General features: G+C 41.9%; 1 protein-coding gene across 2 annotated transcripts in view; it reads left to right on the top strand.

The window, feature by feature from the left end:
* Positions 1–24,103, top strand: part of ino80c (INO80 complex subunit C) — a 72,043-nt gene that overhangs the window by 41,307 nt on the left and 6,633 nt on the right. Inside the window, exons 5-6 of one of the 2 annotated variants that reach the window (XR_013548729.1) lie at positions 12,738–12,940; positions 20,071–20,151. The gene's annotated coding sequence lies outside the window, so the exon portion shown is untranslated. Of the gene's footprint in view, positions 1–12,737; positions 12,941–20,070; positions 20,152–24,103 lie in introns of those variants that run through there. The other variant, XR_013548730.1, reaches the window with a different exon arrangement.

Here is a 24,103-nt window from a genome sequence, read left to right as displayed (position 1 = left end):
TGGGCAAGAGACTTTACATCTACCCGATCTATTCCTCATGGTTTTATACACCTCAATAAGATCATCCCTCATCCTGCTGTGCTTCAAGGAATAGAGTCCCAGCCTACTCAACCTCTCCCTATAGCTCAGACCCTCTAATCCTGGAACATCTTCGTAAATCCTCTCTGTACTCTTTCCAGCTTGAAAACAGGCCCAGAAATGAACACAATACTCCAAATGCGGTCTCACCAACATCTTGTACAACTGCAACATGACCTCCCAACTTCTCTACTTAGTACTCTGACTGATGAAGGCCAATGTACCAAAAGCCTTTTTGATCACCTTATCTACCTGCGACTCAACCTTCAAGGAACCACGCACCTGCATTCCTAGATCCCTCTGCTCTACAACAATCCACAGAGCGCTACCATAGGTCCTGCCCATGTTAGACTTGCCAAAATGCAACACCTTACATTCTCTGTATTAAATTCCATCAACCATTCCTCAGCCCACCTGGCCAATTGATCAAGATCCTGCTGCAATTTTTCACAACCATCTTCACTTTCTGCAAAACCACCCACTGTTGTATCATCAGGAAACTTGCTAATCTTGCCATGTATGTTCTCATCCAAATCATTGATGTAGATGACAAACAGTAACGGGCCCATCACCTTTACAGAATAGGCCTCCAGTCCGAGAAGCAACCTTCCACCATCACGCTCCCTGAAGCCAATTTTCTATCCATTCAGCTATCTCTCCTTGGATCCCATGAGATCTAACCTTCCAGAGCAGCCTACTATGCGGAACCTTGTTGAATGCCTTACTGAAATCCATGTATACAATATCTGCAGCTCTGCCCTCAACAATCTTTTTGGTCACGTCTTCAAAAAACATCAGATTTGTGAGGCACGACTGCTCACGTACAAAACCATGCTCACTTTCCCTAATCAGCCCTTGTTCCTTCCAAATCCTATCCCTCAGATTAGCCTCTCGTAACTTTCCAACTACAGATGTTAAACTCACTGGCCTATAGATCCCAGCATTTTCCCTGGAGCCCTTCTTGAATAGAGGCACAACATTTGCTACCCTCCAGTCTTCTGGCACCTCTCCTGCATTTAAAGACGACTGTAAAATATGCTTTAATCTATTTAAAAACCTATGTGTTGGAATACACGGAATATCCTTGGACCATGCTGAACATTCATTTAAACAAATTACTAAGTATCAGTGTAATGTAATTGTCTTGCAGCCTGAGAATTTATGGAAGATCTCTTTATCTTTGAAGTCTATTGCAAGTATGAACATTCAGGTATACAAATATAAATTGGTAAAATTGTTTGAAGCATCAAAGGGATTTACAATGTGTCCGCGATCATCTATTCTACCTGCAACCTAGTTATTAATTCCTCTTTACAGAATTGTTTACTTGGACTTTAATATTTATTTTATAATATTTCCTTATTTGCTCTGTTCTTTTTCATTGATATTGTTTGAATGAATAGGTGTTAACTCTTTTAAGATATGCAAGTAACTTGCACGTCATAGCTAAAATTGCATTAAACCATACACCTACAAAGCATACATAAATGTAACATGACTAACCATGAAGAATGGGTAAATGCGTAAATGCTTGATTTAAAGAATGTAAATTCAACAAAGCTAGCAGCTTTCCTCCAGAGGTGCTGAGTAGTGAACTTTTGTTTTGCACAATCTTATGATGTAAATGTTTTTTCCCAGCTAATAGATTTTCAATTCTCTTGTAAAACATTATTTTTTTTCTAATATGAATACCCTTGGAACAAAATTTGATGAAAGCTGATATGATAATGGTGAGTGCTGGTAGTGGAAGCTGATATGATAGTGGTGTTTAAGAGGCTGTTTAACAAGCACCTGTTTCTGTACTGCACTGTTCCATGTTAGAGTCATAGAGTCATGCAGCTCGGAAATGGGTCCATCAGCCGATGCCCACCAAGATGCGCTATCTAAGATAATCCCATCTGTCCACATTTGTCCCTCTGAACCTTTCCTATTCACATACTTAACAAATGTCTTTTAAATGTTGTCATTGTATGCCTGGTACTCTTGAATGAAGATAATATAGTTGCTTAAACAAAAATAATCTATGAATATGCAATTCATCAAAATGATCAAAAAAAGTGGTTAAAATGATATGCACAAATAAAAAGGGGGTTTATTTGATATAATGCACTTGATAAGAAAGTAAATTGACGGGAATGCAGAGGATATTTTAAAACTAAATAATGGTTATAAAATTGTGCGCCAAAGGAACCAAATTTCCCATTTCCACCGTTTGTAGGTGACGTTTTTTTTCTGGCATTACAAAGTAAGGTGATTACTTTGAACACCAAACTATGTTTCTACTCCCATGAGAAGCAAAAGTAACATTTTTATTTATTTGCAATATTTTAAAATTAGATTTATGATCCTCAATATGTTCAATCATGTTTTTATATTTCAGAGTATGGGTCTTAGTAATGTTACTATAGTTTAGTGCATTTTAAGAGTTTGGGCAAATTGTCTTCAAAGTAACAGAAACCATCAATCTCTTAGTTTAGATTTTGAAATAGGGTAATGGTACCATTTTTGAAATTGTACACATTCCTTTATGTTAAATTTTTCATTAATTTTGAATTAAACAATTTTGTATTGCTGATATTGTATTTGCTCATTCCCAGGCTGAACTTTGGCTCTTTCTTGAACCTGTTGCTTTGGCCCCAGAGTGAACCCATTAGACAGGTGGAACTTTTACATTAAGCCCAAAACCAGGAGTTTCCATTTTTCAGTCAATAGTGTCAAAACAAAATGGATATTTCCTATCCCGATGTCTTGAAACAGCTGACTTGCCAACTATTCCCCCCCCCCCCCCAAAAAAAAAGTGTGTATGCGTACATATGATTAAACTTATGAAGTGATTGAACCTGCTTTATAATTTTCCGTTTTTTAAGAAAATTTCTAGTAGTGGGAAGAGATAGTGGTGGACCCAGATTCAATTGTAGTATTTCAAAAGGGAGCTGGGTGAAAAGACTGAAACTTGCAGGGGTACAGGGGGAGAGGATTTGACTCTGGCTGATTTGCTCTTGTATCGTGGTGGTGTGAACTTGACGTGCTGAATAGCAACGTCCTGTCTGTACTGTTCAATTATTTTTATTTGTGGAACCACGTGGAACTGTTTGTTTCCTGCTGAAGATTTTTTTCTGGTCTTCTCATATGAAACTTTCACAAACACTACCTTGGTTGGCACAACAAGCCCTGGTTCACAGCAGAACTCAGACAGCTCCACCAGTCAAAAGATGAGGCCTAAAGGAGCGGGGATACAGACCTCTACAGGCAGGCCAAGTACAAGGTGAGAAGAGGAATCAGAGCTGCCAAGGAAAGGTACTCTGAGAAGTTGAGGAGCAGGTTCTCAGCTAATGACTCCCCTTCAGTTTGGAAGGGCTTGCAAGAAATCACCAGCTACAAGAGGACACCCACGCTCCTTGGACAATCGTCAGCTGACCAATGACCTGAACAAGTTTTACTGCAGGTTTGAGAAACAGAAACATAACCCTGGGACCCCCACCCCCAATCACCACTTCACACGTACTCAAAGACTGACTCCAGTTTGCAAAGACTGGGTCCGTCCCCACCCACTCCTCCCCAAGCAGCAACTACTCAGAGACTGGCTGGAGTTTGTAAAGACTAGTCCTTTCCCCCCACCCCTCTGCAATCACCAATTTGCACATCCTCACAGAATGACTCCAGTTTAACAATAGAAATTGCGGAGGTGGAGAGGCTATTCAGAAAACAGAAAAGCCGGAAATCTCCAGGACCGGACAATGTTTCCCCCTCTACCCTCAAGCTCTGTGCCGAACAACTGGCACTGATCTACACAGACATTTTCAACCAGTCCCTGCAAACCTGCGCTGTCCCTGCCTGCTTCAAGGTCTCCACTATTGTCCCCGTACACAAAAAGACAAGGATTACTGGTCTTAATGACCACAGGCCTGTCGCACTTACCTCTGTTGTCATGAAGACCTTTGAAAGACATGCTGGCCCAACTGAAAAACATCACAAACCTCCTGCTGGACCCTGTGCAGTTTGCATACAGGGCCAATAGATCGGTGGATGATGCAGTCAACCTAGGCCTGCACTTCATCCTCCAATACCTAGACCGCAACGGGAACTATGCCAGGATTTAGTTTGTGGACTTTAGCTCTGTTTTTAACACTATTGTGCCAGAGCTACTACACTACAAACTCTCCCAGCTGACTGTGCCTGAACCCCTCTGTCAGTGGATCATCAACTTCCTGACGGACAGGAAGCAGCATGTGAGGCAGGGAAAGCACATCTCGGAACCGCAGACCCTCAGCGTAGGAGCACCGCAAGGTTGCGTACTCTCCCCTCTCCTTTACTCTCTCTACATCAACGACTGCACCTCCACAGACTCCTCAAAAAGGCCCAACAGAGGATGTACTTCCTGCGGCAACTGTGGAAACACAATCTGCCACAGGCAATGATGGTCCAATTCTATACTGCTATCATTGCGTCCGTCCTCACCTTCTCCATCATGGTCTGGTTTGGCTCAGCCACCAAGCACGACATCCGGAGGCTGCAACGGATCGTTCGCATAGCTGAGAAGATCGTTCGCATAGCTGAGAAGGTTGTTGGCTGCAACCTTCCCCCCATTGACGAACTGTACACTGCAAGGGCCAGGAAGCGAGCGGGCAAGATCATCTCTGACCCCTCTCACCCTGGCCACAAACTCTTTGAAGCACTTCCCTCCGGTCTGTCAAAGCAGCCACAGCCAGACATAAAAACTGCTTTTTTCCACGAGTGATAGTTTTACTCAATAACCAAAGTCTGTAGTCTCTTTTTTTGCTCTGGTTTATTTTCACCCACATGTTTCGACCGTAATGGTGTATCCTTATTGTTTTGATGTGTTTATGCTTTATTCTTAATTGTTAACTGTATGTTTGTGTTGTCATTTGCGAGCGGAGCACCAAGGCACATTCCTTGTATATGCATACTTGGCCAATAAACTTATTCATTCATTCATTCATTCAAAATTGTATTTAAAAAATGACAGTCGTCCACCAATAGGAAGCTTGAAATATGGAAGTAATTGAAGAATGTTCAGGCTGGAGCAATTTCCAAGGAACTCTGGTTATCCGAATTCCCACATGTGCACTTAACCTACTCTGATTCTTTTAACATAACTGCTTATCAGCGAAAGGTCAAGATGATGTTCCAGCCCACGTGACCACCATTTAAAACAATCATTCAGTGTCATTCAGAGCTACAACAGGCTTAATACCAGGACCATATCGTAGTTGCAAGATAATTGGTGGCAAGAAACCATCCAGATTGACAATAACCTGGCCTTTATCAAAAACACTTTGAAGTAGAATTCAGTAAGAGCAAATATCATGCCTTAAGTTGTTCACAAGGCTAGATATGGTTGAGCATGGGAAATAATTTTAGAAAACACTTAGGCAAATTTAGAAAAGGTGTGTGTGTTTACTCATCACCTCTCATTGCCCACAGTTTGTTTAAATATTGATTCAACATTAATGAACAAACTAAATGTAGCATCTGGTGCAATGCAAGATTGCTCTGGTGTGCAGTGGACTGACTAGAAATGTCAATATAATTACAGCACCTTTTTAAAGCGGCCTGAAATGGAGCATAGCAATGTATAAAGATACATATTTTGCACTTTCCCCAATACTATATATTGTACAGTGCTATTTATAATTATTAATCAATATAGAGAATATAACATTAACCATGTTAATTTATCTTTAAAGGAAAATAATTAAATCTGCTTTTCTTTCATTCTGTTCATGAATAATATATTTGACATTTATTTGTTCTCATGGCCTATTTAAAATGGTCAAAATCCTGGCTGGGTTACTTTCTAATCATATTACACCTTAACTTTTCAGATACCTATCAATAGTTTATAATAGAAAATAATTTATCAAATAAATAGATTGCAATTTTAAATGAGGCTCTTCTGAAGAAGAATTTCTCAGTCTGTTTTAGAAGCTTAAATAAATTCAATTTATACAATTGGAAGTTATCTAACTTTATGGCACTGTTCACGCATAAAGATCACCATTTTGTGTTTCGGTATCTGTCCAAACAGCTGGAGTTTTCCACTGACTTGTTTACTTTGTGTAGTTGCTTCAGCTGTGAAAGCTTTCCTGTCAGGAAATGGTTGAAGATGGCCTTTTGACAGGATTGATGAGCTGATGTGGAACAGGCAGTGTGCTGAGTGTTGTACAGGAGCAGCGAGTTCCGAAGATCTGAAGTTTCACATGATTGATTTTGCAATTTGTGGGTCTGTACCCAAACAGATACATTTTAATTTAATCTGCAATCTACCTCTTTGAACCATTGCCTAAGGCGAGATGTCTTTTGGTATATTTTGCTTTGTGTTAATGTGGCCCGTCAACCTTTTTAGACTGATCACCTAAGTTAAAAACTATCTATATGGCCCAGTCTTGGAACCTGCAATCCAGAAGACATTTTGTTGTTTTGATCATGGAAAATTGGAGATTATGGAGGATGAGGGAATTAGATTACAAATTAGTTAAACTGTATAGTGCATAGACTTTGAGGACATTGATTTTAATAGAAAGCTGGGCATATGCAAGGAAATGCTTGGCAAATGGACCTTGAGAATGAGCTCAGGTTTAGCACATGGAGAACTTAATGTGCTGGAGCTTCATGGAGGCCATTATGCCCACCACAGAGCGACTGGTCAGCTGCATGAACCTCACAATGAAAGCCCACCATGATGGAGCCTCTTCTGTTTGCAACTCAAGACACTATTAAAGAATAAGGCAAATGGAAAATAAAACGGGAATGTAGACCAATTAGCCTGACAACTGCAGCAGCAAAAATACTGAACCTATTATTAAAGAGGTGGTAACAGGACACATAAAATGATAACAGCATTGAACACAGTGAACGTCAGTTTATGAAGGGAAAATAACGTTCATTAAATCTGTCAGAATATTAAGGCTGTGACTAGCACAATAAATAAAAGCCATCATTTCTTCACCTAGAGTGTGGTGAATTCTTACCCAAGGGAGCTGCACAGGCTCAATCGCTGATTATATTCATCAGAGATTGAGCGATTTTTATGGGGAATGCATATAATTAATGCATAATGCATAGGTTTAATGCATAAAAGTAGAGTTGCGGTTAAATACCTTATTGAATGGCAGCTTATTGAATTGAAGGGCCGAACGGCTTACCTCTGCTTTTACTTGTGTAACCATTATCTCAGCTGTAAAGATCAGTGATAATGCATCAAAACTTAAATACTGTATTTTCATCTCGCACTGTGAGAATAGTAAGGTCCATTAAGGGATATGGGGAAAAAACAGAACGGGGTACTGATTTTGGATGATCAGCCATGATCATATTGGATGGCGGTGTTGGCCCCAAGGGCCAAATGGCCTACTCCTGCACCTATTTTCTATGTTTCTATCCCACAGTAACCAATCCCCCAACTGAAAGTAAAGTCATGGTCATCTTCGAACCGGAAGGACGAACAACAACAGGTTGATCTTGTGCCTGGTCACCTACTACCTCTTTATTATCTTTGTGCCGCCCAACCAAGTCATGAAGGTTATCCAAAACATCCTGAGATACTTCAGTCAGACAATTCATTCAGAAGAGGGCAACACAGAAGTTCAGTGGTAGTCGCTGCCTTACAGAGCCAGAGACCCGAGTTCGATCTTAACTACAGGTGCCATCTGTACAGAGTTTGTATGTTCTCCCTGTGACTGTGTGAATTTTCCCTGGGTGCCCCGGTTTCCTCCGACATCCAAAAGTTGTACAGGTTTGTAGGTTAATTGGCTTCGGTAAAATTGTAAATTGTCCCTAGTGTCTAGGATAGTGCTAGTGTACAGGGTGATCGGCGGTTCGGCGCGGAACTGGTGGGCTGAAGGGCCAGTTTCCGTGCTCTATCTCTAAAGTAAAGTTATTTAGAACTGCGGGAGGTATTGTTTATTGCTAGACTGCAATTCTGCTTTTCAAAATAGAGCAAACCATTTTTAACTATCCAAGCAATTCAAGAAAGCTTTTTTTTATAGAACTGTTGTCAATTACATGAACAAACAATACTAAAATCAGGATTACAAGTCTTTGAATATCCTTTGTATCCTTCCATCCATGACTTAATGTCGTATCTTCTCCACACAATCAATTCAGTAGCTTCCATGGCACTTGTGCTTCATATTGCATTTCACAAATATAAAAAGTTAGTTCCAATTAATGTATTTTTCCATTAGATTAGATTGTAGTATTTTTCTATGGTGTTCTTTCACAAGTTTATGCTTTTAATCACTTCTGATACTGAGCATCTCTGTCCTTGTCCATTTTTAAGCAAGGTAGTTTATGTGGGCTGTTATCAAGTTTATGTTTTTGTTTAATTACTTTGTTCACCTGTCTGAACTTTAATGACTCATTTTATTTCCTGGCAGTTCAATGGTTTCCCAAGTCCTTCATCCTTTAGTCACTTTCGATTCAGATATCGGTGATATTCCTTATTCATCATCACACCATATCCTTGACACAATAACCTCCATTCAGATGACATGTCCATAATGCACATAACCTTTATTCTATTCTATAGAATAACCTTTATTCTATTCTTAGCACAATGGTCAAAATTAGCTCACTGAGTTTTTCCATGTCTTCTGGAAAAGCTGAGATTTTATTTGTTTTGATATTTCAAAAATATTTCTTCATTCAATCCTCACATATCTGTGTAATATCTACCACTCCTCCCATTTTAATGCACACACAAATTCCCTCCACTAATGCTGAATCCAAAATTGTCACTTTCTTCATTTTTATCAGTTTTTTTAATCTTTGTGCCAACATCCATTAAGTAAACTTTTTTTGTAAAGTTTCCATCTCATTGCAGAAAGCTATAATGGTGATCTGCAATTGACTTTCATTCTGGCTGCCTTTTAACCATCAGCTTGATATCTGAAGTTAAATCATGTGTAACAAAACCAATTACAGATGAAGAGATTTAATTAGCATGGAGTGTTTGGGGAATCCTGCCTAAATGTAACTTTCTGATTGAAATTACATAATGTGCAAAATGGTAGTGTACTCAATAGTACAAAATAAAAACAGAAAATGCTGGAAACACACCGCAGGTCAGGCAGTATCTGTGGAAAGAAAGACATTTAGGGTCAAAGACCCATCACCAGAAATTTCAGCCTGAATCATTAACCCTGTATCCCTTTCCATAGAAGCTGTCTGACTTGCTGAGTTCACCAGCATTTTCAGTTTCAGTTTTCCAGCATGCAGGTTTTTGATTTTCAACCACAACATTATTCAGTTCATTAAGTGCTACAAACAATTCATCAAACAAGAAAGCAATGAACAAGTGCTTTAAAAGCTTTGAAGGAAATACCTTTTGTTCACCCAAAATTTATGGTCATCAGTGGAGTAACACTACTTGCTGCAATCTTATAAAGTTATAGAGCTATACAGCAAGTATACAGGACTTTTGAACCACCTTGTCCATGCTGACCAAGTTGGCAATCAGGGTTAGTCTCATTTGCCTGCAGTAGGTCCATTTCCCTCTTAACCCTTTCTATCCATATATCTGTCCAAATGGCTTTTGAAAGTCATACTTGTATGTGCTTCTATTTTAAAGAGTATCCCTTTTAAATCTCTCTCCTCTCACCTTAAGCGTATGCCCTCTAGTTTTAAACTCCCCTACACTGGGGAAAAAAGACAGTAAGCGATCACTTTATCTACGCCTCTCATGATCTTCTACACCCCAACAAGGTCAACTTTCAGCCTCCTCCACTCCAAAGAGAAAGGTCTCAGCCTATTTGCCTATAACTCATCCCTGCAAGTCCAGGTAAAATCTTGGTGAATCTCTTCTGCATTCTTTCCAACTTAATGACATCCTATAGCCAGGCGGCCAGAAGTGCACACTCCAAGTGTGGTCTTGCCAAAGGCTTGTACAGCTGCATCATGATGTTCCAACCTTTATTCTACCCTTCCCAATGAAGGCACGTGAGCCAAACATCATCTTTATCACAAAAACCTGCCACTTGCAGGGAGCCATGCACCTGTAATCTCAGATCTATCTGGTTTACAACACTCTCCAGGGCTCTACCATTTACTGTGCAAGTCCTATCCTGTTCTGACATACCAAAGCACATCTTGCACTTGTCAGTTAAATTCCATTTGATATTACTTGACCCACCTTCATAACTGATCTAGATCCTGTTGTAAACTTGGATAAACTTCCTCACTGTCCACTACACCACAAAGGTTGGCGTCATCTGTAAATTTATTAACTGACTGCATTGTCATCTAAATCATTAATATACATAAGAAAAGTGGACCTAGCATAAACTCCTGTGGCACTCCACTGACTACCAACCCCCTAACCGGAAAAACAACACTCCACCATTACCCTTTGACTCCTTCCTCCAAGCCAATTTTGAATCCAATTACCAAGCTCACCTTGGATTTCATGTAATTGAACCGTCCAAAGTAGCCTACCAACGGCATGTCCAGTCTAAATAATGTCCACTGTGCTGCTCTCATCAATGCATTTGGTGACCTGACCAAAAGACTCAGATTTGTGAGGCATGATTTCTGATGCACTATCCATGTTGACTATCCTTAATCAGTGTGTGACTATCAAATGCTGTTAGATCCTGTTCATAAAAACCTCCTCCCAACAACTTTCCCATCACTGACATCAGGCTTAGCAGCCTGGCTTGTCCTTGCTGCCCTTCTTAAATAACAGTACACATGTGGCTAAAGATGATGCAAATACATCTTGAAGAAAATTACTCACAAAAACATTATGGTGTGACTCTCCTTTATCTGAGTTCCATTGCTGTCGGGCTTCAGTTCAAAGGGATCTCCAATGACTGGCAGATATGAAGTAATCAGCTGGTTGAGCAGTCAATTACATGAACAACCTTTCAGACAGCAATTGAGAGAGGCACACTGGCACAGCAGACAGCATGCAAGCTATCAATTCCAACAATCTGATTCTGATCCTGACCTCCAATGCTGTGAATGTGAAGTTAGCCTTTTCTCTCCGTGGCTGGATTGTTTTCCCCAAGTACACCTGTTTCCTGCTGCAACCCAAAGACATGCTGACAGGAGTAAATTACTCCTGGTATTCAAAGCTGGGAGCTCAATTAGTGGGGAGTTGGAGGGGATGTCAGAGAGAATAGGTTACAAGGAAATAAAAGGAATCAGGATTGATAGATTGGTCTGAGAGTTGGCATGTACTCTGGGGCGAACGGCTTCCGATATTGGAAGGAAATATGATTGGGTACACATTTTAATTAATATGCAGAGTAAAGTAAGTATTGAAACATAATTGTGTGATCAAGGTAGAAATTGAAATTCCAAACTTTCTGAAATGACTTCTTGCAAATGGTTAATTATCTTCTAATCTTTATACACAAAGTTTTCTTTCTTCAAGAATCAGAGAGTTTGCTAAGCAGTAATTGTGCCTTAATAGACACATTGAGAATTTGTACAGTAAAGTGTAACATTAACAGATTTTATTTTTTTTAACTTGTAAATATCTGAAATCATTGTCACTTTTGTTGATTGCCTCAACATAGTGCAGTCTGCTGAAGAGGCTTGAATCACTGAAGGAAATGGGGGCATTTTTGCTAAAACTATTCATTTATTAGAAGTCAATAATTATTGTGAGTTGTATGCATATTAGTCAATAATCATTATTTTCTTGTCTTTGCCTTACAAATCTGAGCCATTGTCACTTTAACTCACTAAATTGTGACTTTTAAAACGCCTGGATAAAGTGGAATGGCTGCTTGTGAAATACATCATGTTTTTTTTTATTGGATACGTGTAAGGAGGTTGTCCTTGGGGCTTTCTACCTTAATCAGCCAAGTTAACAATAAGCATCTTGGGACCATTTCCTCTCTTGATAATTGGCATGTACATGTTTTCTTAAAGTGTAAACTCATCCATTTGGGCTTGATGTGAATGAGAGTCTAATCTTTAGCTATTTGTTTTTGTGAAACCTGTTTCAACAAATCCATTTCATGCTGGAATTTTGAAGGATGAGAGGGGATCTTATTGAAACACATAAGATTATTAAGGGATTGAACACTATAGAGGCAGGAAACATGTTCCTGATGTTGGGGGAGTCCAGAACCAGGGGCCACAGTTTAAGAATATGGGGTAGGCCATTTAGAATGGAAATAAGGAAAAACTTTTTCAGTCAGAGAGTTGTAAATCTGTGGGATTCTCTGCCTCAGAAGGCAGTGGAGGCAAATTCTCTGGCTGCCTTCAAGAGATAGTTACATAGAGCTCTTAAAGATAGTGGAGTCAAGGGATATGAGGAGAAGGCAGGAACGGGGTACTGATTGTGGATGATCAGCCATGATCACAGTGAAAGGCGGTACTGGCTCGAAGGCCTGTGTGGCCTACTCCTGCATCTCTTGTCTATTGTCTATTGTTTGCATACATATCTGCATACCTCTGTAATCTAAATCTTGCAAGTATTTGGGAATTTTAATATAAATCATATTTTGGCATTGTGCTGCATTCTGTTTGGTAATTCTTTATATTTTATGACAACATGGAGAGCTGTTCAGACCGCATATCTATGCTGGCTCATCCATTATTTTCCTGTAACTTTTTTCTCTTGTATGCCCATCAATGCTCCCTTTATTTTCTTATCACTCACCTATACTGCTGTCAATTTACAGAAGCCAACTAACCCATCAGCGAGTCTTTGAGATGATGGGTGGAACCCGATGTGGTCACATGGAGAACATGAAAAGTCCACACAGGCAACATTGGAGGTCATCTTTGATTGCTGGAGCTGTGATAACACTGATTTTAAATATGAACGTTGAAGAACTGGTGGCAGTTTATGAACTGTTTATATTTTAACAGTTAACGAGCTGAGGTGAGTATCAGTTATACACGCTGAAAGCAATTGCAGAAAAGCGGGACTTTTAGAAGAGGCCAGTCAATTACTGAAGCCCCACAGTAAAGGCTGAAGTGAGTTGAGCTGAAAGCAGTCACATCCTTGAGTGCTGCCCCTTCGTGGCTGTATAAAAGGAAGGTGGATACAAGTGGAGCAGCTGTGTAGTGAGCGGCCTTGTGGAGGCTAAGTGCTGTTTGGTCAGTAGGTGTGAAGCTTTGGCATAGATGGGGACAGTGAGATAAGATATAGTCTGGTTTTCTTTTCACCCCTAAACTTCCCGTGGTCTAAAGCAGTAAAGGTGATAGTTAGGGCTGTCGTATCCCCCTACTGCAGGATGTGGGAACTCAGGGAGACTACTGCTGTCCCTGAGCACTACACCTGTGCGAGGTGCTTCCAGATACAGCTCCTTGCAGACTGTGTTAGGGAACTGGAGCACCTACTGAATGACCTCAAAGTCATCCGAGAGATTGAGGAGGTCATAGATAGGAGTGACAGTGAATTGGTCACGCCTAGGGTAGGGTCAGAAAGTAGATGGGTGACCACCAGGAAAAGGAAAAAGCACAGAATACTGTAGTCCCCTGTGGCCATTCCTCTCGATGACAGGTATGCCTCTTTGGATAGTGTTGGGGAGGATGTGTATCAGGGGAGGGCAGCAGCATTCATGTCAGTGGCATCGAGGCTGGTTTTGAGGTACAGTGGGGAAGGGTGAAGTCTGGCAGCGTGACATTGTTAGGAGACCCGTTAGGGGTGCAGACAGGAGATTCTGTGGCAGCAACGGAGACTCCAGGATGGTGTGTTGCTTCCTTGGTACCAGAGTCCAGGATTTTTCAAAGCAGCTGCGTGACATTCTCAAGGGGGAAGGAGAGCATCCAGAAGCTGTTGTACATGTTGGCACAAATGACATGAATAGGAAAAAAATATGAAGCCCTGCAAAATGAATGTGGGGACTTAGCAAAAGATGAAAAAGTAGGATCTCCAGAGTAGTGATTTCCGGATTACTCCTGGTGCCATGAGCTGGTGACGGTCGCAACAAAAAGTTACGACAGGTGAATGCATAGCTGAGGAGTTGATGCAGGGGGCAGAAATTTTGATTTATAAACCATTGGGATCTCTTTTGGGGCAGAGGTGATCTGTACAAGGGAGACGAGTGTTGTGATATTGCAAGGACTACTTTGTTTGCCCACGTAGTAACATGTATATAAGAGAATGGGGTGATTTGGTGGTCACTCTGGTTCCAGGTGGCCGTGGAATAAACAGCCTGGATTTAAGCTCCAGCTTTCAAACCTTTAAACACGTGTACCTGTGGTCAGTCCAGAGTCATAACAAAGTGGCGCAGCGGTAGAGTTGCTTGCTGCCTTACAGCGAATGCAGCGCCGGAGACTCAGGTTCGATCCTGACTACGGGCGCCGTCTGTACGGAGTTTGTACGTTCTCCCCGTGACCTGCGTGGGTTTTCTCCGAGATCTTCGGTTTCCTCCCACACTCCAAAGACGTACAGGTATGTAGGTTAATTGGCTGGGCAAATGTAAAAATTGTCCCTAAGCAGTAGGATAGTGTTAATGTGCGGGGATCGCTGAGCGGCGCGGACCCAGTGGGCCGAAGGGCCTGTTTCCGCGCTGTATCTCTAAATTAAAAAAAATCTAAAATAACTCGAAGTACAACAACGAGTCGCACCTAAACTGGTGGGGAACCAATATCCTGGCTGGCAGGTTTGTTAGTGTTGCACGGCCTAGTTTAAACTAGATTGGCAGAGGGGTGGGATCCAATGCAGGACAGATGCAGGTGGAATTGGTCTGGTAGATGATGAAAGGAAGTTCAATGGACAAGATAGGCGAGAGTGAAGAAGGACTGTTGGAGTGAATTATATTTATTTTGATAAACTCAGGGCATGAATAAGGTACGTGAGACTGGGATGTTGTAGTTGTAGCAGAAACCTGGCTCAGGGAGGGACAGGACTGGCAGCTTAATATTCCAGGGCACAGGTGCTACATGCAAAGTAGGGCTGGGGATAGAAGAAAAGAGGGTGTTGCTTTATTGATTAAGGAGAATGTCACAGCAGTAGTCCAAGATGAAATTACTAATGGTTAGTTAAGTGGAGCTGAGAAATAAAAAGGAGATGATCACCTTGTTGCGAGTGTACTACAAGCCCCCAAATAGTCAATGGGAATTAGATGAACAAATATGCCAGGATATTGCATGCAGCTGCAAGACTAATAGGGTTGTCAGTGGGGGATTTTAACTTTCCCGATATAGACTGGGACTGCCATACTGCCAATGGCTTAAATGGGGTGAAATTTGTTAAATATTTTCAGGATAGTTTCCTCAGGCAACGTGGAGAGGGACTGACTAGGGACTAACTTGATCTACTCTTAGGAAATTGGGAAGGGCAAGTGACTGAAGTGTCCATGGGTGAGGCTTTTGCGACCATCGACCGCTGTTAGTTTTATAAAGTTAAAATTCTGTATTGGGGGAAGACCAGCTTTGAGATAGGAACTTGCATTCTTTGTTTGCAGGCAAAGGAACGTCCGGAAAGTGGGATGCTTTAAAAAAATGTGATGACAAGAGTTCAGGACATACAATGCAGACAAGTGCCAGTGTTGTATTTTGGGAAGTCAATCCAAGCAGGACCTTGACATTGAATGGCCTGGAGAGTGTTGTAGAGGGATCTAGGCATGCAGGTACATAGTTCCTTGAAAGTGGTGCCACTGGTAGATTGGGTAGTCAAGAGACTTTTGATACATTGGGCTTCATCAATCATGGTATTGAGTATAGAAATTGGGGTGTTATGTTACAATTGTACAAAACATTGGTGAGACTGCACTATTGTGTTCAGTTTTGGTCACCATGCTACAAGAAAGATACCGTTGAGCTGGAAAGAGTGCAGAGATTTACGAGGATGTTGCCTGGACTCGAGGGCCTGAGCTACAGGGAGAGGTGAAGCAGGCTAAGACTTTATTCCTTGGAGCGCAGGAAGCTGAGGACTGATCTTTTAGAGGTGGATAAGATCATGAGAGGAATAGACAGGGTGGACACACAGAGTCTCTTACCCAGAATAAGAGAATCGAGAACCAGAGGATATGGGTTTAAGATGTGAGAGGAAAGATTTAATAGGAACCTGTGTGGAGCAGACCAGCAAACAGCGCAGCACGTCATTTTCAACTGCACTGTCCTCCGTCCCCCTGGTGGAGGGGTAGACCTCACGGCCCTCGACAACAGCACATTGCACTGGCTACAGCGCCTGGAGGGCATTACATAATTTCTGATGCCTCAAAGTTAAGAAGAAGAAGATAGGAACCTGAGGGCAATTCTTTCTCACAGAGCATTGTGGGTATAGGGAACGAGCTGCCAGGGAAGGTAGTTGAGGCAAGTACTACAACAACATGTAAAAGACATATGGATTGGAAAGTTTTACAGGGATATGGGCCAAATGCAAGCATGTGAGACTAGTGTAGATGGGGCATCTTGGTCAAGCCAAAGGGCCTGTTTCCATGCTGTATAACACTATGATTGTGCAGGCGTCAAATGAAATGGAAGTGTTTAGAATTGGGGAATTATTTAAAATATTACACTGGCTGAATTTAAAAATAAATTAGCTTAGTTCTGAACATTTTTTAAACCTCTAATCAGTTCTATAGAAACGCATAGCATCATTGTTGATGAAATGATCTATCCACTTTCTGGAGTGAAGGTTATTTCATGATTGTTTCTTCTGATCAGCTTTAATTTAAAGTTTCTCCAACTTGGTTCAAGCAGAATTTAATAACAGACAATGGGCACATTTTTTCAGATGTTGCTCAAACACAGTGAAGATTATGGATAAAAACACAGCACTTGAATTCTTGCCCAATATCCTCCAAGCGGAACCTGGGAGTCTCTGTGCTGCATTTATGAGCATCAAACCTTGCACTATTCAGCTTTCAGATGAACCTTTTCTATCTCCTGAACTTTTCACCTGCATCACTTTTCCACCTCAGACCTTGTGACACTTTTATCTAAGATTCATACAGCATAGACACGGGCTACGGCCCACCATGTTCCACGCTGACCATTTAATCTAACCACATTTACCAGCGTTTAGTCCATTGCCTTCTATGCCAAGATGATTGAAGTGTTGTCCTACTGAACCCGTACTGTTCTCCTTCCATGCCACACACAATTAACATGGTGATTATTTTACAAACCTTTCCAAAATCCTGGCTTTGTTCCCCCCACCCATCAAGCCCTAACTTTCCACAGCAGTCAAATGGCTGATTTATCATTTTAAAAACTCTATTAAATTGATTATATTTCTGCAAACTTTCTGCTCAGTCTCTCCCCTAAAATGTCTTGCTTTTTTTTTAGTTTAGTTTATTATTGTCACATGCACTGAGTACAGTGGTAACCTTTGTGTTGCATGCTATCCAGTCAAAGAAAAGACTATATTTGATTCCAATCAAGCCGTCCGCACTGTACAGATAAAGGGTATAACATTTTAGTACAAGATAAGGTCCGATAAAGGTAGCTCCAAGGTCTCTGATGAGGTAGATGGTTTCACTTGATCAAAGGAGCTTATTTTAAATGCAGTTAGTGTTGTGAATCACTTTGTGGATCATTTGTCTGAAAGTAGGCTGGCTGCCAGACCCCACCCTCAGCTGCTGCACCTGTAGCATTTCCTCAGTTACTAAATGTCACAGGTGCTATTTGCATTTGTGTGAGAAATGTTGTAAAATCTGCTTAAATCTGCTTTGTAAGGGAGATGAATGTCAAACGTGTGGCCTCATGACAATGCCAGGCCCTTATAAAACTGGCCAGCAATTTTAATTTTTTTAAGTATACCATGAATTTGATGAATTGATTTTTTATAATCTTGTGTTATTTGCCTCATGAAAACTTTACATTTGTATGATGTTTGTACGTTCTTCCCATGACCGCATGGGTTTTCTCCGAGATCTTCAGTTACCTTCTACACTCCAAAGACATACAAGTTTGTAGGTTAATTGGCTTGGTTTAGGGGAAGAATTGTTCCTCGTGTGTGTATGATTGTGTTAATGTGCAGGGATTGCTGGTCGGTGTGGACTCGGTGGGCCGAAGGACCTGTTTCCACGCTGTATCATATCATATCATATATATACAGCCGGAAACAGGCCTTTTCGGCCCACCAAGTCCGTGCCGCCCAGCGATCCCCGTACATTAACACTATCCTACACCCACTAGGGACAATTTTTACATTTACCCAGCCAATTAACCTACATACCTGTACGTCTTTGGAGTGTGGGAGGAAACCGAAGATCTCGGAGAAAACCCACGCAGGTCACGGGGAGAACGTACAAACTCCTTACAGTGCAGCACCCGTAGTCAGGATCGAACCTGAGTCTCCGGGGTATCTCTAAACTAAAACAGCATATCTGAATAGAACTTGTACCAAATCTTGTAAAAGTAAAAATATTTTGCAGCCAGGTTTGAGAAATCGGGATGTGCATAGATTGCACAGTTCACGATCAGAGAACTGCCTTCGTCCAATTTAAAAATAAAAATATATATAATGAAATATATTTTAAAGGTTAAAATATAAACCTAAGGGCTAAAAATGTAACTTTACAGAAATTATACTTTTAGAATATTTGTCATTTCTGCAAGTATAAATCATCTCAGCAGTGACCCAGGATTGAAGACTTGCTTTCACTGCAGCCTCATCAGGCACCTTGAAATCCACAGGACCATTGGGGAACACAACGCGTGCAGCAGGAAACGCCTGATGGGGAGGTAGTTCAGGAGATGGTGTTATCAGTCTTCTTGCCTGGTAATCTCTTCACCTAATAGAGCTCAGACTGAAAAGGCTGTTTTATGTGTCTGGTGTTGTGCATGCAAATAATGTGGCCTGCCCGATAGAGCTGACTGTGTAACCATACAGTTTAGTGTCAGGTGTGAGGTCTTGATATTCAGCCTTTTTCCCAACCAACCACATGTGCTGTGTATTGAAGAGTAAATTTCTTCATCGACGTCTGCTTTCATGAGGTTGTTTCTGAGGTAGAAGTGGCTCATTTTCCTGGATCTTACCATGATTTTTTGTTGTAGGAGTGCTGAGTTGCACAGCTGATGTTGGTAGGTGGGGTTGGTAAATTGCAGAAGTTGAATTTAACACCAATCCTCATTCGGAGAACTCCCCCTACTGACAACCATGAGTCATGGCCAGGGTCCTCAACTTAGAGATGCTTCTTAAATCAGTGTGTGGATTCCAACTATTGTGGTAACTGGATGGAATTTTTCACCAGCCTCACCAAAGCTTTTGACTGCATCAATTGGGAGAGTCTGTTGAGCAGTCCTCAAAATTTGACTGCCCATGGCACTGTCTTTATGCTTGTTTCATGATGCCATACTAGCCACGATCCAAACTAATGGTCACAAACAGAACCAATATAAGTAAAGATTCGTGTCAAACAAGGCTTTTGTTTCCGACAAATGTCACGTAAGCTCCAACAAGCGTCTAGTGTGTATTGCATCACAGTGTAATGGGAGAAATAAGGAAGAGTGAAACAAACTTTCCAGTCTGACCTCTCTTATGTGAAGAGATTACCAGGTAGGCAGACAGAAGAGGGAGAACATCATCTCAGACAACTTCCCCTTCAGGCATCTCCTGCTGCATCTGTGGGGATGAGGAGTAATGGGAGAAACATGGTTGAATGTAACAAAGGGTCCTGACATTTTGTCATCTATCCATGTTCTCCAGAGATACTACCTGACCGGCTGAGTTACTCCAGCACTTTGTGACTTTTCTTGTTTTGCAACTAGTGGGAAACTGTTTACTCTACCATGACTACCATCTAGAACCTCAATGGTTTTGCTACAGTGTGCAAGGGAAGTTTACGTTAGGCGGACTTTGGAGACAAAATCCAAACAATCAGTAATTCTTTTCACTGAAATATGCATGATGTCTGGTAGTTGTTAACAATAGTCCTATGCTTGAGGCATTTATTTAAATATACTGTGGGATAGTAGGAACAAAAATAGGTACTATTTGTACAAAAGGGTGAATGGTTTTAGTTGTAGACTATTATTAGTTGTAGGACAATGGTGATAAAAGTATAATTGTTCCCACTTTACCAATATGTTTGCATGTTTTTGCATTTCAAGGCCAAGATTGAATTCCTATGCCACAATACACAACAGCAAGAGTCTTGTTCAAATTAAGGAATTGGACAAAACATCCTAAAGGCAATGTAATAATTATTAAAATTGTTTCTGAAACTTAAAACTATTAAAACTTTATGGAAACTAATTAATCAGATTAACTGTGAATTGCTGCTTTGGAAATTTTCCAGCACTGGCCTTTACACAAAATAGTCTGGTTGTCTTTTTTCAGGATTGATACTAGTATCTAAAAGCTGGGGTGCATTGAAACAATTTATCATAATATCATGTAATTCCATTACTTGCTAGAATAAAAGACTATTAGAAGATGAATTTAAAAGAGAGTTAGATAGAGCTCTAGGGGCCAGTGGAATCAAGGGATATGGGGAGAAGGCAGGCACGGGTTACTGATTGTGGATGATCAACCATCACAATGAAAGGCAGTGAGTGCTGGGTCGACGGGCCAAATGGCCTCCTCTTGCACCTATTTTCTATGTTTCTAAGCACAAGGCGAGAACAGATGTGCTAAATTACAATCTATCTGTATATAGCAAATGGAAAGGCAGAAGGGAAAATCGGAAGTGTCGGTATTACAGTATAGCAAAGGGGATTACAGAGGCATGAGGCAGGAGCTGGCCAAAATTGACTGGAAGGAGGCCCTAGCAGGGAAGACGGTAGAACAGCAATGGCAGGTATTCCTGAGAATAATGCAGAGGTTGCAGGATCAATTTATTCCAAAGAGGTGGAAAGACTCTAAGGGGAGTAAGAGACACCTGTGGCTGACAAGGGAAGTCAGGGACAGCATAAAAATTAAGGAGAGGAAGTATAACATAGCAAAGAAGAGTGGGAAGACAGAGGATTGGGACTCTTTTAAAGAGCAACAAAAGTTAACTAAAAAGGCAATACGGGGAGAAAAGATGAGGTACGAGGGTAAACTAGCCAATAATATAAAGGAGGATAGCAAAAGTTTTTTTAGGTACGTGAAGAGGAAAAAAATAGTCAAGGCAAATGTGGGTCCCTTGAAGACAGAAGCAGGGGAATTTATTATGGGGAACAAAGAAATGGCAGACGAGTTAAACCGTTACTTTGGATCTGTCTTCACTGAGGAAGATACACACAATCTCCCAAATGTTCTAGGGGCCGGAGAACCTAGGGTGATGGAGGAACTGAAGGAAATCCACATTAGGCAGGAAATGGTTTTGGCTAGACTGATGGGACTGAAGGCTGATAAATCCCCAGGGCCTGATGGTCTGCATCCCAGAGTACTTAAGGAGGTGGCTCTAGAAATAGTGGAAGCATTGGAGATCATTTTTCAATGTTCTATAGATTCAGGATCAGTTCCTGTGGATTGGAGGATAGCAAATGTTATCCCACTTTTTAAGAAAGGAGGGAGAGAGAAAACGGGTAATTATAGACCAGTTAGTCTGACATCAGTGGTGGGGAAGATGCTGGAGTCAATTATAAAAGACGAAATTGCTGAGCATTTGGATAGCAGTAACGGGATCATTCCGAGTCAGCATGGATTTACGAAGGGGAAATCATGCTTGACAAATCTACTGGAATTTTTTGAGGATGTAACTAGGAAAATTGACAAGGGAGAGTCAGTGGATGTGGTGTACCTCGACTTTCAGAAAGCCTTCGACAAGGTCCCACATAGGAGATTAGTGGGCAAAATTAGGGCACATGGTATTGGGGGTAGGGTACTGACATGGATAGAAAATTGGTTGACAGACAGAAAGCAAAGAGTGGGGATAAATGGGTCCCTTTCGGAATGGCAGGCAGTGATCAGTGGGGTACCGCAAGGTTCGGTGCTGGGACCCCAGCTATTTACGATATACATTAATGACTTAGACGAAGGGATTAAAAGTACCATTAGCAAATTTGCAGATGATACTAAGTTGGGGGGTAGTGTGAATTGTGAGGAAGATGCAATAAGGCTGCAGGGTGACTTGGACAGGTTGTGTGAGTGGGCGGATACATGGCAGATGCAGTTTAATGTGGATAAGTGTGAGGTTATTCACTTTGGAAGTAAGAATAGAAAGGCAGATTATTATCTGAATGGTGTCAAGTTAGGAGGAGGGGGAGTTCAACGAGATCTGGGTGTCCTAGTGCATCAGTCAATGAAAGGAAGCATGCAGGTACAGCAGGCAGTGAAGAAAGCCAATGGAATGTTGGCCTTCGTAACAAGAGGAGTTGAGTACAGGAGCAAAGAGGTCCTTCTACAGTTGTACCGGGCCCTGGTGAGACCGCACCTGGAGTACTGTGTGCAGTTTTGGTCTCCAAATTTGAGGAAGGATATTCTTGCTATGGAGGGCGTGCAGCGTAGGTTCACTAGGTTAATTCCCGGAATGGCGGGACTGTCGTATGTTGAAAGGCTGGAGCGATTGGGCTTGTATACACTGGAATTTAGAAGGATGAGGGGGGATCTTATTGAAACATATAAGATAATTAGGGGATTGGACACATTAGAGGCAGATAACATGTTCCCAATGTTGGGGGAGTCCAGAACAAGGGGCCACAGTTTAAGAATAAGGGGTAGGCCATTTAGAACGGAGATGAGGAAGAACTTTTTCAGTCAGAGGGTGGTGAAGGTGTGGAATTCTCTGCCTCAGAAGGCAGTTGAGGCCAGTACGTTGGATGCTTTCAAGAGAGAGCTGGATAGAGCTCTTAAGGATAGCGGAGTGAGGGGGTATGGGGAGAAGGCAGGAACGGGGTACTGATTGAGAGTGATCAGCCATGATCGCATTGAATGGCGGTGCTGGCTCGAAGGGCTGAATGGCCTACTCCTGCACCTATTGTCTATATTACTAAAAACTCTGTTTATTTGTTCCCCCCATATGTTCGTGCCTTATCTTTATGCCCCCTTCACACGATAGCGCGATAATTTTTGGCCCACCTTACTCACCATTGTGTTGGGGATCTGTAGTACCAAGTTTCATTCAAATTGGTGTTATATTTTTAAAGTTATAGACATTTTAAAGTTCAAAAATCACCTTTTCAACTTTGGCTGTCTTCAGCATTCAAGGTCGCAATGGGATCCGCCCGAGTGACGGCTAATTGGGGGGACGACGACTGCTGAGCCGGCGAGCTGCCGCTAACTTTAATAAATGAGCCCCCCCCCCCCGCCCGCCGGGAGGACGAGCTGCGTTTTCAACGTCAGTTCGTGCGTGCGCAGTTGGGGCCCGTCGATCTAATACAGATGCTCCCTGACTTACGATGCTTCCACCTACAATATTTCAACTTTGCGATGGTCCAAACGGCAGCGACCCGTAGCTAGTTTCCAGCCACTTGGAATGGTTGAGTGGGGTGGGGGTGGATAATGGGGGTTGGGGGATGGAGTGGGTGAGGGGTGGGGATAAGGGGGGATGGAGTGGGTGAGGGGGGTTGAGGGGAATGGAGTGGTTGAGTGGAGGGAGGAGGGGGGTTAAGGGGGGTTGAGGTGGGGATTAGGTGGGGGAGAGATAAGGGGGGTTGAGGGGGGATGGAGTGGATGGGTGGGGAGGAAGGGAAGGGGGAAGGTGCTCGACCGATGCAGGAGAGGTTTGGGGGGTTGAGGGGGGATGGAGTTGGGGAGTGGGTGAGTGGTGGGGGGGGAGTAGGAGTGAGGGGGAGGGGGGGGCAGGGGGAGAGGAGAGGGTTCTGGACCAATGCAGGAGAGGTTTGGGCACAACGGGTCCATTCAGTCTAATATTTAATAAAAAGCATGTGAACGACTGGAATGGTGTTTGAAAAGTGCAAAGCTTTGACTTAAAAAAAAATGATGGCATGGATTGTACTGACAAGGTTGGTATTTATTCCCCATTAAAAACTTGAACATGAATATAGAATATCGAACAGTACAGCACGGGACCAGGCCCTTAGGCCTACAACGTTCGAGCCAAACATGATGCCAAGTTAAACAAATCTCCTCTGCCTGACGTGATCCATATCCTATAAATCAATGTGCTATCTAAAAGCCTCTTAAATGCCAAAGTCGTATTTGCCTTCATCACATCCCCAGCAGTGCGATCCAGGTAATTCTTTTTAAAAAATCTTG

Source organism: Rhinoraja longicauda, chromosome 2, assembly GCF_053455715.1.
Source record: "Rhinoraja longicauda isolate Sanriku21f chromosome 2, sRhiLon1.1, whole genome shotgun sequence".
Lineage (NCBI taxonomy): Eukaryota > Metazoa > Chordata > Chondrichthyes > Rajiformes > Arhynchobatidae > Rhinoraja > Rhinoraja longicauda.
This window is presented reverse-complemented; position numbering and strand designations above follow the sequence as displayed.